We start from the raw sequence: 16,023 nt of genomic DNA, 5'->3' as shown, positions 1-16,023 counted from the left end.
TGAGAAACTCACTGAAGAGACAGAACAGAGTGACTCCTTGTAAATTATACCTGACAATAAGGTTCATTTTAGATTTCACAAAAGATAAATCAAAATAATATTTGACTTCAAAGAACCTTGGTTTGACCTTTCTAAGTGAAAAAAACTTAAAAAAAAAGTTTCTCAGCATATTTGATAGGTTACTGGCTTTAGAAGACTTAGAGATGAACTATGAAAGGGGAAATCATATCTTGATAGTAGTAAACAGTTATCCCTAATAATATTATACAGTGCTTGAATTTACATTGATTTCCTATGAATATATTTTGAGTATGATATCTGAGATTGGTGTTACTTGAGATTGGATAAGGCATTACAACATTTGTATTCTAATGATCTCATAATTAAATGGCTTTATAACATTAAAAATTTATTGGAAAACATTTTGTTCAAAAATGTTTGTATCTTTATATTTTAATCTTTGGCTCTAAAATAAGACTACTTTTTATAAAATTGATAAGTTCAGTTCTTAATTTAAGAGGTGAAAAATGTTAAATAATATATTTTGGTTAAAACAATAAATGAAAAAACCTTTTTGTTTTAAGCCTAGCTTACTCTTCTGTCTGCCCTTAGGAAAACTTATATGAATGCCTCATGGAAAACTGTAATCAAACATCAACTGATTTTATCTTATTGGGATTGTTTCCCTCATCGAAATTTGGCCTGTTTCTTTTTATTCTTATTGTTCTCATTTTCCTATTGGCTTTATTTGGCAACCTTTCCATGATCCTTCTTATCTTTCTGAACATCCATCTTCACAAACCCATGTATTTTTTAGTCAACTATCCCTAATTGACCTAAATTACATCTCAACCATTCTCCCCAAAATGGCTTACAATTATTTGTTTGGAAATAAATCAATCTCATTCATTGGATGTGGGGTACAGAGCTTCTTTTTCTTGATTTTAGCAGGTGCAGAAGCATTGCTCTTGGCCTCTATGGCTTATGATCGGTATGTGGCCATTTGCTTTTCTCTTCACTATCCCATCAAAATCACCAGACGAGTGTGTGTGTTGATGATAATAGGATCTTGGATAATGGGCTCCATCAATTCCTGTGCCCACACCACATATGCCCTCCATATCCCTTATTGCAGATCCAAGGCCATCAATCATTTCTTCTGTGATGTCCCAGCCATGTTGACTCTGGCTTGCATGGACACTTGGATCTATGAGTACACAGTGTTTGTGAGTACCACCCTCTTCCTTTTGTGCCCTTTCATTGGTATTGTATGTTCCTATGGCCGTGTTCTCTGTGTGGTCCATCACATGAACTCAGCAGAAGGGAAGAAGAAGGCCTATTCAACTTGCAGCACCCACCTCACAGTGGTGACTTTCTACTATGCTCCCTTCATTTACACTTATCTACGCCCAAGATATCTCAGATCTCCAACAGAAGACAAGGTTCTGGCTGTCTTCTACACCATCCTGACCCCAGTGCTCAATCCTGTAATCTATAGCCTGAAAAACAAGGAGGTGATGGGAGCCCTGAGAAGAACAATTCAGAGAATCTGCTCTGTAAAAATGTAGACAAAGTTTTGGTGTGAATGTAAGTACTTGCATATAAATCCATTTATCATCAGAATTCAATAATTTAAAAGAGCACTTTTCAATTAAATGCCAAGTATAACATTAATATACAGGTGAAGAAAGTCAATCATATTTCAACAAAATTATCTTGCATATCTCGAATATCAAGCCTTAATCTTTATATTCTCCATGGTGTTGTTTCCCATCAGTTTCTAATATTTTTATTCCCTCATATGTTTTCATTCAAATTTTTCTTTATCATGAAGTAATGAAAATGGAAATGATTTTAATTAACTGAACTTATTATTAAACAGAGTTAGTTCTGTTTACCATTTATTTTCCTAAATTTTTCAAACATGTTTTCTGAATGTATTGATAAAACTAAAAGACTTTTTGTTCTTATAGTATTCCTGTAATTACCAGTAACAGTTATTTTTTTTCCTTCAATATGAGGAAACTTTGTTTCTGAGATTTAGCTGAGATTTCAACAGACGTTCTCAAGTCTTTGCACTGCTCTAAGTGGAAATGGCAAGTTTATATTTCTTTTAGGGTGGTGGGTTTAATATCCAGCATATCTGGGGATCAAAAATAAGGATGAGGATATGCCAACAGAGGCTGAGAAAACTGAAGTTAATTATAGAATTGATGGTTTCAATGATTTAGTCCAGTTAGTGAAACTTAGAAATAGCAAGGTCCTTCTTGCAAGCATCCTGACACTTGGGTAAAATTCAGTTTACCTCCTCAGTGGCTCCCACTGTTCTTATATTAGATAATGTTTCTCAAATGAGATTTTATTCTCCACTCACTTTGTCACATAATTCTATCAAACCAGGTTGGAGAAAGTTAACTTTTGAATCAAATTTAGCTATTCATATTATGATTAGGTTACTTTCCTAAACAGGTTTCCCACTACACTAAATAAAAATCCATCAGCTCAAGTGAACTTCCAGGGTAAATTGTTATCAAGGATAAGTACAAAAAAGCTCTTTACCTCTCAGATGTGGCAGGAGAGGGTAGGTTCATATTCTGCATAATCTGTATGGCACAATACAAAGTGAAAATACGTGGCCTCTTGTTTCAAAAAGCAAAAAATGATGCATTATTGCTGCTCAAATGTAGTTTTTTTCTTCATATTTATTTCATTAGTTATAAAATGCAATAAAAATTGTAAACAACACATTGGTGTCAGAATTATTTATCTAATGACATAGATATTTGTTTATGTGATGTATTTATTGATTATAAGGTTTGGGGGTCCACTTTTTCCTGAATTTTCATCTGAATTTATAATTTAGAAACTTTATTATCTATCTACATAACTGAAAGTGATTCCAGCCACTTGTAATTACTTTTTTATTATTTTCTTTTTTTGTTTGTTTTGTTTTAAAAGAATCATTCTGCTTATGTTATCAGAGCTATTGGAAATGTTAATAGTTTGTGAAAACATTGAGCTAAAATTAATAAATTAAATCAAAATATATATTTTTGGACAGAAAGATTTGATGACTCTCAAGAAGAATTTTTTTTTATAAAAAGATTAATCTCAAGAAGCATTTTCAACTCATCAATTCTGAGTCAATTTAATGTAAATCTAAGTTTAATTTTAGATATAATCAATGGTTCTTTATTGATTTCTGTCAAATTTCTGGTAATTTGTGAACTTAGTATAAGAAACTAGAAGTGGCTTTGTGTTTCAAATGCCAATTCACACATTTTATCACTATAGCTTTATTTACAAATTAAGTTGATATTAAAATTTTTGTTAATAATTGTTTTCTGAAACTTTACAGGAAAAAAGTGTTATTTTCCATCAGTAATTTTTCACTATAAATTTATATCTTTAAATAATGTTTAAATACCATTTCTACTTCTAAGCTTATGGATATTTGCTTTTCGAAGTTTCAATAGTTTTTAAGGCCATATATTCTCTACTCTTTGATGAATGCTGATAATTCCCTGATATGATTTATTGGAATGACAATTTGTGCACTCTTAGTTTGCAATAATTTACTTAAAAATAATTGCTCCTAACAAAGTCCCTTCTGTCTCCTAGGCAGTAACCCCTTCACCACTGTTGTTGAACCTACAGTAGCTGTTGTCATCACCACCTTCTTTGACCCCTCTTTCAAATAACCAGTCCCTTGGGTTCCCATGACTGAAGATCTTCATTTGTTTTGTTTATTTTCTAGGTAGCTTAATTACTAGGCAGATTGGGTTAAGGAAAACCTTTCATCAGTTCAGTTCAGTTCAGTCGCTCAGTCATGTCCGACTCTTTGTGACCCCATGAATCACAGCACGGCAGGCCTCCCTGTCCATCACCAACTCCCAGAGTTCACTCAAACTCACCTCAGTCGAGTCGGTGATGTCATCCAGCCATCTCATCCTCTGTTGTCCACTTCTCCTCCTGCCCCCAATCCCTCCCAGCATCAGAGTCTTTTCCAATGAGTCAACTCTTCACAAGAGGTGGCCAAAGTACTGGAGTTTCAGCTTCAGCATCATTCCTTCCAATAATCTCTTATTATTAAGACCAAGTGAATAAGAAAAGAAAAAAAAATTTTTTGTCTTTTAATAGAGAGAAAAAATCTCCAGTTTTATACCAGTTTACTTTTGACATTAAAAGTCATCTACTTAACTAAATTCATTTCAATCATATCTATTTCTGGACACACATAAAATTTCTTTCCAGAATCTTTTTGCATAAATCTTCATTTACTGAAAACATACATCCTATTTTCCTTGCATATAAAGATGCTTCTCTTATTAATCTAGTAACTTTAATCACATATATTAGAATTGTTTTAACCCCAAGAAAACTTTAATTTCTGGAGAAATCCAAAATGTATGAAATATAAACTGTTTTTATTTTCTCTTTCTTTACATTAGCATTGACAAACGTGCACTTTTAATAATTTCTAGAATGTGATTTCTCATAGAAAATTTCTAATTGTAGTACTAAAAATATCTATTAATAGTCCCAAATATCTTAAGTTCTTCTGTAACAGGAAACCCATGTTCAGTAATATATGTTTCATTATTTTATCTTATAAGGAAATAATCTAGATATTCAAGGAAATTAACTGATATTTAACTTAACTTACTAAAATCTAAGAGTTTAAGTTAACCAGAGAGAATTGGGAAAATAAGTACAATAGATATACTATAAAACTATTACTGCTAAAAATTACACTAAAACCTTATTTATGTTTTAGTAATTTGTTCTTAAAAAAACATGTTTAGATTATCTTTTCCCCCCAAAAGTCAATAACTCTTCACTGGACATTAGAAAACCTCAACCATTATCCTAAGTGATTTTTCTGGCTGTCAAAATTTTTAAGAGAGAGCACAAGGTTATTTGAGTTTCATGGAAGAAAAGTTATGACCACCCTAGATAGCATATTGAAAACCAGAGACATTACTTTGCCAATAAAGGTCTGGCTAGTCAAGGCTATGGTTTTTCCAGTGGTCATGTATGGATGTGAGAGTTGGACTGTGAAGAAAGCTGAGCGCCAAAAAATTGATGTTTTTCAACTGTGGTGTTGGAGAAGATGCTTGAGAGTCCCTTGGACTGCAAGGAGATCCAACCAGTCCATTCTGAAGGAGATCAGCCCTAGGATTTCTTTGGAGGGAATGATGCTAAAGCTGAAACTCCAGTACTTTTGCCACCTCATGCGAAGAGTTGACTCATTGGAAAAGACTGTGATGCTGGGAGGGATTGGGGGCAGGAGGAGAAGGGGACGACAGAGGATGAGATGGCTGCATGGCATCATTGACTTGATGGACGTGAGTCTGGGTGAACTCTGGGTGTTGGTGATGGACAGGGAGGCCTGGCGTGCTGCGATTCATGGGGTTGCAAAGAGTCAGACATGACTGAGTGACTGAACTGAACTGAACTGACTGAACCTTTATTTAAGTACTATATTTAATGTCTTTTGAGGGAGGTCAACATTATTTTCATTACCTCAACCATAGTTTCAGTACATGACCACTGGAAAAATCAGTTTAGCCGCAGGTAAATAGCAGGGAGAGAACACAGCTCCACCCAGCAACAGAATATTGGATTCAGTTAAGTTCAGTTCAGTTGCTCAGTCATGTCAGACTCTTTGCTATCCTATGGACTGCAGTACACGAGGCCTCCCTATCCATCAGCAACTCCCCAGGTTTACTCAAACTCATGTCCATTTAGTTGGTGATGCCATCCAACCATCTCATCCTCTGTTGTCCCCTTCTCCTCCCACCTTCAATCTTTCCCAGCATAGTTCAGTTCAGTTCAGTTGCTCAGTCGTGTCTGACTCTTTGCGACCCCATGAATTGCAGCACGCCAGGCCTCCCTGTCCATCACCAACTCCTGGAGTTCACTCAGACTCACGTCCATTGAGTCAGTGATGCCATGCAGCCATCTCATCCTCTGTCGTCCCCTTCTCCTCCTGCCCCTAATCCCTCCCAGCATCAGAGTCTTTTCCAATGAGTCAACTCTTTGCATGAGGTGGCCAAAGTATTGGAATTTCAGCTGTAGCATCATTCCTTCCAAAGAAATCTTAGGGCTGATATCCTTCAGAATGGACTGGTTGGCTCTCCTTGCAGTCCAAGGGACTCTCAAGAGTCTTCTCCAACACCACACTTCAAACGCATCAATTCTTCAGCACTCAGCCTTCTTCACAGTCCAACTCTCACATCCATACATGACTACTGGAAAAACCATAGCCTTGACTAGACGGACCTTAGTCGGCAAAGTAATGTCTCTGGTTTTCAATATGCTATCTAGGTTGGTCATAACTTTTCTTCCAAGGAGGAAGCGTTTTTTAATTTCATGGCTGCAGTCACCATCTGCAGTGATTTTAGAGCCCCCCAAAATAAAGTCTGACACTGTTTCTACTGTTTCCCCATCTATTTCCCATGGAGTGATGGGACCGGATGCCATGATCTTCGTTTTGTGAATGTTGAGCTTTAAGCCAACTTTTTCACTCTCCTCTTTCACTTTTACCCAGAGGCTTTTTATTTCCTCTTCACTTTCTGCCATAAGGGTGGTGTCATTGCATATCTAAGGTGATTGATATTTCTCCTGGCAATCTTGATTCCAGCTTGTGCTTCTTCCAGTCCAGCGTTTCTCATGATGTACTCTGCATAGAAGTTAAATAAGCAGGGTGACAATATACAGCCTTGACGTACTCCTTTTCCTATTTGGAACCAGCATCAGGTCTTTTCAAATGAGTAAGCTCTTGCTATCAGGTGGCCAAAGTATTGGAGTTTCAGCTTCAATGTCAGTCCTTCCAATGAATATGCAGGACTGAGAAAATTGGATTAAAGATTTACTGAGAATGGCCCCACCCATAAGAACAAGACCTAGTTTCTCCCTCAGTCAGTCTATTCCATCAGGAAGGTTTCATAAGTCTCTTATCCTTCTCCATCATAGGATCGGTTCAGTTCAGTTCAGTTGCTCGGTCCTGTCTGACTCTTTGTGACCCAATGAATCACAGCACACCAGGCCTCCCCATCCATCATCAACTCCTGGAGTTCACAAACTCATGTCCATTGAGTCGGTGATGCCATCCAGCCATCTCATCCCCTGTTGTCCCCTTCTCCTTGTCCCCCCAATTCCTCCCCACATCAGGGTCTTTTCCAGTGAGTCAACTCTTTGCATGAGGTGGCCAAAGTATTGGAGTTTCAGCTTTAGCATCCGTCCTTCCAGTGAACACCCAGGGCTGATCTTCTTTAGAATGGACTGGAAGTCCAAGTGACCCTTAGCAGCCTTCTCCAACACCACAGTTCAAAAGCATCAATTCTTCAGCACTCAGCTTTCTTCACAGTCCATAGATGATCACTGGAAAAACTATAGCCTTGACTAGATGGACTTTTGTTGGCAAAGTAATATCTCTGATTTTTAATATGCTACCTAGGTTGGTCATAACTTTCCTTCCAAGGAGTAAGCATCTTTTAATTTCATGGCTGCAGTCACCATCTGCAGTGATTTTGGAGCCCCCCCAAATAACGTCTGACACTTTTTCCACTGTTTCCCCATCTATTTTCAATGAAGTGATGCTACCAGATGCCATTATCTTTGTTTTCTGAATGTTGAGCTTTAAGTCAACTTTTTCACTCTCCTCTTTCACTTTCATCAAGAGGCTTTTAAGTTCCTCTTCACTTTCTGCCATAAGGGTGGTGTTATTTGCATATCTGAGGTTATTGATATTTCTCCCCCCGGCAATCTTGATTCCAGCTTGTGCTTCTTCCAGTGGGTGGACAGAATGAAAACCACAGTCACAGAAAGTTAACCAATCTAATCACATGGACCACAGCCTTGTCTAACTCACTGAAACTATGAGCCATGTCATGTAGGGCTACCAAAGATGGATGGGTCATGGTGGAGAGTTTTGACAAAATGTGGTCCACTGGAGAAAGGAATGGCAACCACTTCAGTATTCCTGCCTTGAGAACCCCATGAACAGTATGAAAAGGCAAAAAGATAGGACATTGAAAGATGAACTCCCCAGGTCTGTAGGTGCCCAATATGCTACTGGAGATCAGTGAAGAAATAACTCCAGAAAGAATGAAGTGAAGGAGTCAAATAAAAAAAGACACCCAGTTGTGGATGTGACTGGTGATAGAAGGAAGGTCTGGTGCTGTAAAGAGCAATATTTCATAGGAACCTGAAATGTTAGTCCATGAATCAAGACAAATTAGAAGTGACCAAACAGGAGATGTGCAAGAGTGAACGTTGAAATTTAAGAAATCAACTAACTAAATGGACTGGAATGGATGAATTTAACTCAGATGACCATTATATCTACTGCTGTGGGCAAGAATCACTTAGAAGTAGAGTAGCTATCATAGTCAACAAAAGAGTCTGAAATGCAGTACTTGGATGCAGTCTCAATGATGACAAAATGATCTCTGTTCGTTTCCAAGGCAAACCATTCAATATCAGAGTAATCTAAGTCTATGCCCCAACCAATAATGCTGAAGAAGCTGAAGTTGAACGGTTCTATGAAGATCTACAAGATCTTCTAGAATTAACACCCCCAAAAGATGTCCTTTTCATTATTGGGGACTGAAATGAAAAAGAAGGAAGTCAAGAAACACCTGGAGTAACAGGCAAATTTGGTCTTGGAATACAGAATGAAGCAGGGCAAAGGCCCAATGATTATAACTATGTAAGTGAGAAATAGATTAAAGGGACTAGATGTGATAGATAGAATGCCTGATGAACTATGAATGGGGGTTCATGACATTGTACAGGGAGCAAGACCGTACCCAAGAAAAATAAATACAAATATGCAAAATGGCTATCTGAGGAAGCTTACAAAGAGCTGTGAAAAGAAGAGAATCAAAAAGCAAAGGAGAAAAGGAAAGATATACCCATTTTAATGCAGAGTTCCAAAGAATAGCAGGGAGGGATAATAAAGCCTTCCTCAGTGGTCAGTGCAAAAAAAAAAAAAAAAAGGAGGAAAACAATAGAATGGGAAAGACTAGAGATCTCTTCAAGAAAATTAGAGATACCAAGGGAACATTTCATGCAAAGATGGGCTCGATAAAGGACAGAAATAGTATGGACCTAACAGAAGCAGAAGATATTAAGAAGAGGTGGCAAGAATACAAAGAACTGTACAAAAAAGAGCTTCATGACCCAGATAATCATGATAGTGTGATCACTCACCTAGAGCCAGACATCTTGGAATGTGAAGTCAAGTGGGCCTTAGAAAGCATCACTATGAACAAAGCTAGTGGAGGTGATGGAATTCCAGTTGAGCTATTTCAAATCCTGAAAGACGATGCTGTGAAAGTGCTGCACTCAGTATGCCAGCAAATTTGGAAAACTCAGCAGTGGCCACAGGACTGGAAAAGGTCAGTTTTCATTCCAATCCCAAAGAAAGGCAATGCCAATGAATGCTCAGACTACCACACATTTACACTCATTTCACACACTAGTAAAGTAATTCTCAAAATCATGCAAGCCAGGCTTCAGCAATACATGAACCGTGAACTTCCAGACGTTCAGGCTGGTTTTAGAATAGGCAGAGGAACCAGAGATTAAATTTCCAACATCTGCTTTATCATTGAAAAAACAAGAGTTCCAGAAAAAAAACATCTATTTCTGCTTTATTGACTATGCCAAAGCTTTTGACTATGTGGATCACAATAAACTGTGGAAAATTCTTCAAGAGATGGAAATACCAGATCCCCTGACCTTCCTCTTGAGAAATCTGTATACAGGTCAGGAAGCAATGGTTAGAACTGGACATGGAACAGTAGACTGGTACCAAATAGTAAAATGAGACATCAAGTCTGTATATTCTCACCCTGAATATTTAACTTATATGCAGAGTACATCACGAGAAACACTGGGCTGGATGAAGCACAAGCTGGAATCAAGATTGCAGGGAGAAATATCAATAACCTCAGATATGCAGATGACATACCCCTATGGCAGAAAGTGAAGAAGAACTAAAGGGTCTCTTGATGAAACTGAAATTGGAGAATGAAAAATTTGGCTTAAAGCTCAACATTCAGAAAACAAAGATCATAGCTTCTGGTTCCATCACTTCAATGCAAATAGATGGAGAAACAGTGGAAACAGTGGCTGACTTTATGTGGGGGGCTCCAAAATCACTGCAATTGGTGACTGCAGCCATGAAATTAAAAGACACTTGCTCCTTGGGAGAAAAGTTACAAGGAAAGTTATGACCAACCTAAACAGAATATTAAAAAGCAGGACAGTACTTTGCCAACAGTGTAGTCTGTCTAGTCAAGGCCATGGTTTTTCCAGTAGTCATGTATGGATGTGAGAGCTGGACTATAAAGAAAACTGAGTGCTGAAGAATTGATGTTTTTGAACTGTGGTGTTGGAGAAGACTCTTGAGAGTCCCTTGGACTGCAAGGAGATACAACCAGTCCATCTTAAAGGAAATCAGTCCTGAATGTTCATTGGAAGGACTGATGTTGAAACTCCAATACTTTGGCACCTGATGCATAAAGCTGACTCATTTGAAAAGTCCCTGATGCTGGGTAAGATTGAAGGCTGGAGGAGAAGGGGACAACAGAGGATGAGATGGTTGGATGCATCACTGACTCAATGGACATGAGTTGAGTAAACTCTGTGAGTTGGTGATGGACAGGGAAGCCTGGCGTGCTGCAGTCCATGGGGTCGCAAAGGGTCGGACATGACTGAGAGACCAAACTGAATTTAACGTTCATAACTCCTAAGACATGTTTATATTGATTAAACCAATAGACTTAAACTAGGTTTTATTTACTAAAGATCACATGGACTTAACATTTGAGTCAGTTCTTATTATATTTTGGGGGAATTTGTACAAATGCTTAATTTTCTTTAAGTAAATTAGATACAATTCTTTCAGAAATTAACTTTGGCAATCCCTTTAGAGGTATATAAATGTCATATCTATAATGTACATATATAAACATATGTACACACAGAAAGACTGACACACACAGATACCTTAAGTCACGAATCGAGTACAGCACACCACTCACTAGGTTACAAATAACACCTGAAACCAATTAAGTCTACCTGCAGATGACCAGATTTTTTTTTAATTATTTTTGGAGAGGACTTTAAAATCTGTACTTGCCCTTGGCAAGCAATTTTAAGTAAGTTGCTTCCCTCCCTCCGCCCCCGCCATGCTGTGTCCCGCCATGCTGTGTGGCTTGAGGGATCTCAGTTCCCAAACCAGGGATTGAAACCAGGCCAGTGAAAGTGCTGTGTCTTAAGCACTGAACCACCAGGGAATTTTCAAGGAGGCTATCCTTAATTAGAATTTAGGCAAGAGAGTACTCTTACCAGTACTCTGTCCTCTTTGTTTGCTTGTTTTTTGTTTTGTTTTTTTCTTAGAAACTGGAGAAGGTTTTGGTTAGAGCTCACAGAGTACACCAGATAGAACTCTTGCATCTCTAAGGTGTGCAGGTGCCTGCTAAGTCGCTTCAGTCATGTCTGACTCTGTGTGACCCTATGGACTGTGTCTGGGTTCCCTGGTAGCTTAGCTGGTAAAGAATGTGCCTGCAGTTCAAGAGGTCCCAGTTTGATTCCTGGGTCAGGAGGATCCCTTGGAGAAGCAATCTTCTAACAAAATGTGTGGGTTTTTTTTTTTTTTTTCTTGTTGTTGTTGTTTGTTTGTTAAGAATTGGGGTATAATTGCTTTACAATGCTATGTTGCTTTCTGCCATAAAACAAAGTGAGTCAGTCACATGTATACATATATAATCTGCCTCTTGGGCCTCCCTCCCACCCCCTCCTCCAATCCCATCCTTCTAAGTCACTACAATTTAAGGGAAAAAAAGTGAAAAACACACAGTTGGATAGAAGGTTGCTGCTCGTCATGAGAAACAGACAGCTTAGTTAATGGTATTAGTGCTTTCCTAAGTATGGGAAGACCTAAGGATTCAGGTTCATTAGGTGGGAGGGGTTTCAGGATTGGGAACTTATGTACACCCGTGGCTGATTCATGTCAATGTATGGCAAAACCAATACAGTATTGTAAAGCAACATAAAGTAAAAATAAAAATTAAAAAAAAAGAAAAACTCTTGAAAATACCTATGTGAAGATCTGTTCTGCCAATTTTCCTGGAGAACAGAATGCCTCGTCCTGATTTTCACTCTAAATTCTTTCCAGGGTATGCTGTAGATCAGCAACTGCAATGGCTGATGTCATGATTCTTACAGATCTGAATGGTGAACAACATCTTTTTCCTTTCTTTTTTTTTAAACAATTCCCTTCCCTTTCAGTTTCATTTTGACCAAAGTTTTGGAGGAATTTTGTGCTAAATATAATCCATGGCACTAGGAATACTCATTCTCAGGTGAGGGGAGGATTTCACAGATAGGCCACTCAAAGCGCTATTACTGGACCAGGCCCTGTTAACCATAACCAAAAGCCTTCAAACTGCCTGGAACTTACTTAATATCTGTTATGATCTAGGAAATGGTTCCCTCTTGTTGCTTCTTCCCAGACCTAGAGTTACACAGTTACTGTCACTGATATTATATAACTAAGCTCAGTCACTCTGCCATGTCCAATTCTATAGTCTATAGTCTATCATGACTATAACTCACCAGGCTCCTCTGTCCATGGGATTTTTCTCACAAGAACAGTGGAGTATGTTGCCATGCCCTCTTCCATGGGATCTTCCCAATCCAGGGTTTGAATTCACATTTCCTATGTCTCCTGCATTGCAGTTGGATTCTTTATGGTTGAGCCACAGGGGAAAGCCCATTATATAACTATATATTTGATTAATTGTTTCAACTTGTTTAATCATTAATTCTCTCTGAGGCTCAGTGACTTATTTGCCAATGCAGGAAACAATATTTATGTCCAATAGATAGAAAGGCAAATAATATAGATTGTAACATTAATATGGTCAATAAGTAAATATTTAAGCTAAGAAACTTGTTGGGTGTGGCTCAGTATCTCCTCAGGTTGTCTGACCAGTCTGATCTGCACTAATCACTGTCTTTAAGGGAAATTCTATACTGGCATTATACATACGTGTTCAACAAAGATGCCTGCATGCACAAGGTGAGTGAAGATCATCAAGACCCCTTACAGGATATAGAAAGGAATGTTATTATTTAAGAAATTTCATGACTGGCACCAGTAAGAGAAAACCTGATCTTTATGATTGAGCAGGTTTTTCTGCCATTAGAGAGGTCTGGTTAACTCATGATGCAGATGCACAAGGCACAGTATAGGAAATTCAGTTAAGTTCAGTCACTCAGTCGTGTGCAACTCCTTTTGACCCCAGCGGACTGCAGCACACCAGGCTTCCCTGTCCATCATCAACTCCCGGGGCTTACACAAACTTATGTGCATCAAGTCAGTGCTGCCATCCAACTATCTTATCCTCAGTCGTCCCCTTCTCCTCCCACCTTCAGTCCATCCCAGCATTAGGGTCTTTTCAGATGAGTCATTTTTTCACATCAGGTGGCCAAAATATTGGAGCTTCAGCTTTAGCATCAGTCCTTCCAATGAATATTCAGGACTGATTTCCTTAAGGATGGACTAGTTGGATGACCTTGCAGTCCAAGGGACTCTCAAGAGTCTTCTCCAACACCACAATTCAAAAGCACCAATTTTTCAGTGCTCAACTCTCTTTATAGTCCAACTCTCACATCCATACATGACTACTGGAAAAACCATAGCTTTGACTAGATGGACCTTTATGGGCAAAGCGATGTCTCTACTTTTAAATCTGCTGTCTAGGTTGGTCATAATTTTTCTCCCAAGGAGCAAGTGTCTTTTAATTTCATGGCTGCAGTCACCATCTGCAGTGATTTTGGAGCCCCCCAAAATAAAACTTCTCACTGTTTCCATTGTTTCCCTGTCTATTGGCCAAAAGTGATGGGACTGGATGCCATGATCTTAGTTTTCTGAATGTTGAGTTTTAAAAAGCCAACTTTTTCACTCTCATCTTTCATTTTGATCAAGAGGTTCTTTAGTTCTTGTTTGCTTTCTGCCATAAGGGTGGTTTCATCTGCATATCTGAGTTTATTGACATTTCTCCCGTCAATCTTTATTCCAGCTTGTGCTTCATCCACCCTGGCGTTTCTCATGATGTACTCTGAATATAAGTTAAATAAACAGGGTGACAATATACAGCCTTGATGTACTCCTTTCCTGATTTGGAACCAGTCTGCTGTTCCTTGTGTAGTTGTAACTGTTGCTTCTTGACCTGCATACAGATTTCTCAGGAGGTGGGTCAGGTGGTCTGGTATTCCCATCTTTTTAAGAATTTTCCACTGTTTGTTGTGATCTACACAGACAAAGGCTTTGGCATAGTCAATAAAGCAGAAGTAGATATTTTTTCTGGAATTCTCTTGCTTTTTCTATGATCCAACAGATGTTGGCAATTTGCTCTCTGGTTCCTCTGCCTTTTCTAAATCCAGCTTGAGCATCTGGAAGTTCATGGTTCATGTACTGTTGAAGCCTGGCTTGGAGGATTTTGAGCATTACTTTGTCAGCATGTGAGATGGGTGCAAAAGAATGACAAAGTGTAGAAAAAATTTCTACATTTAAACTTCTCTTGTCTTGCCTGAAAATGTGAATATTTATTTCATCAGTGTGTGTATTAGTTGCTCAGTCATGTACGACTCTTTACAACCCCATGGACTGTAGCCCACAAGGCTCCTCTGTCCATGGAATTATTCAGACAAGAATATTGGAGTAGGTTGCCATTTTCTTCTCTAAGGGATATTCTAGACCCAGGGATCAAACTCATGTCTCCTGTATTGCAAACAGATTCTTTACCATCTGAGCCATCAGGTAAACTCATCATTTCATCAGTATGGTTAATGAAATATCTGGTCATTGGTGAATCAACTCTTGTTCACTTTCTCATTCTGGGGCTCTAGGGAGTAAGACTGAAAGTTTCAACCCTTTAATTACAAGTTTTATTGCCCTTGCAACCAGCTACTTAGAGCTTTTTTCAAAGTTGCCTCATTTACATAACAAACTTTATTTAACAAGAACATTATTTACATAGCTGTATGAAGCTTTATTTTACATAACTTTATTTACACAAGAGAAGACTACTGTATTTTTAGTCCCTTAAGAAACTCTAAGTGTTATAGGAGCTCTGTGCCAGGAGTGGAGGAAATGAAGATCAAATATATGTATCTTTTTGTAAATAAAAAAAATTACCAAAACCCATATCAAAATGACAAGACTCTTATTCATGCAGGGTAATGCAGAGGCTATGAATTTAAGCTCTGATTCAAAGAAAACTGTTTTCCAAATTGAGACTTACTCTTCCTAGCTCTATGACCTGATGGAGGGTTTATTGCTGCCCCAAACCTCCCTGTGCTCACTCAAAGTGGAGAAAATAACAGAATCATAGTATTGCAGAAGCGGTTATAATTGCTAAATATTAACTGGCATTATTTTCTTAAATATTACTATATTCAATGAGCTTAAATCTAAAAGGAGACAAGTACGGACATAGACAAGAATAAGATTCGGTAAAATATGTTATCATAAGCACTGCCATCAGAGAAAAAAAGACAGTCTCTAAAACAAATGCACTTATTTGAGGTCTTAGAAAAGCAATTTGGGGAACACAGATTTCAGCAGTAAACAAAACAGGGTCCAGTTCTGGAGTCAAAGATTTTCTCTTCTTTTATTTAAAGGAAAAATAGAATACAATAAGTTTCACAAGTTGTTTGCCAAGAGCTACAACTGGAGGCTATTATTTTTTCTTTTACAATTTATTCCCTTGCGAAGACATTTCCCTCATTATTAAGAAAACCACATTTTTGTACAGTTATCAGAAATATCTTTCTCAACAATAGTTCTTAGAAGGCTCTTCCCCAGCAAGTAACATGTTATTTTGCCAGTTATCAGGGTTAGCACAGTTCCATATCTTAACAGACAGAGTCCTGATATACAAAATAGAGTTACTACTGACAAGTACTTCCATAGTACTATAGGAGTGCAGGTGTGGGAGA

At 38.0% G+C, this 16,023-nt stretch overlaps 1 pseudogene; it reads left to right on the top strand.

Annotated features, from left to right (window-relative positions):
* The first annotated feature begins 633 nt into the window (after positions 1–633).
* Positions 634–1,568, top strand: LOC120863773 (annotated as a pseudogene).
* Positions 1,569–16,023: the final 14,455 nt, after the last annotated feature.

This window comes from Oryx dammah, unplaced genomic scaffold (assembly GCF_014754425.2).
Source record: "Oryx dammah isolate SB20612 unplaced genomic scaffold, SCBI_Odam_1.1 HiC_scaffold_5, whole genome shotgun sequence".
NCBI classification, from domain to species: Eukaryota; Metazoa; Chordata; class Mammalia; order Artiodactyla; family Bovidae; genus Oryx; species Oryx dammah.
Note: the sequence above shows the minus strand (reverse complement) of the source record. Positions and strands in the feature narration are given on the sequence as shown.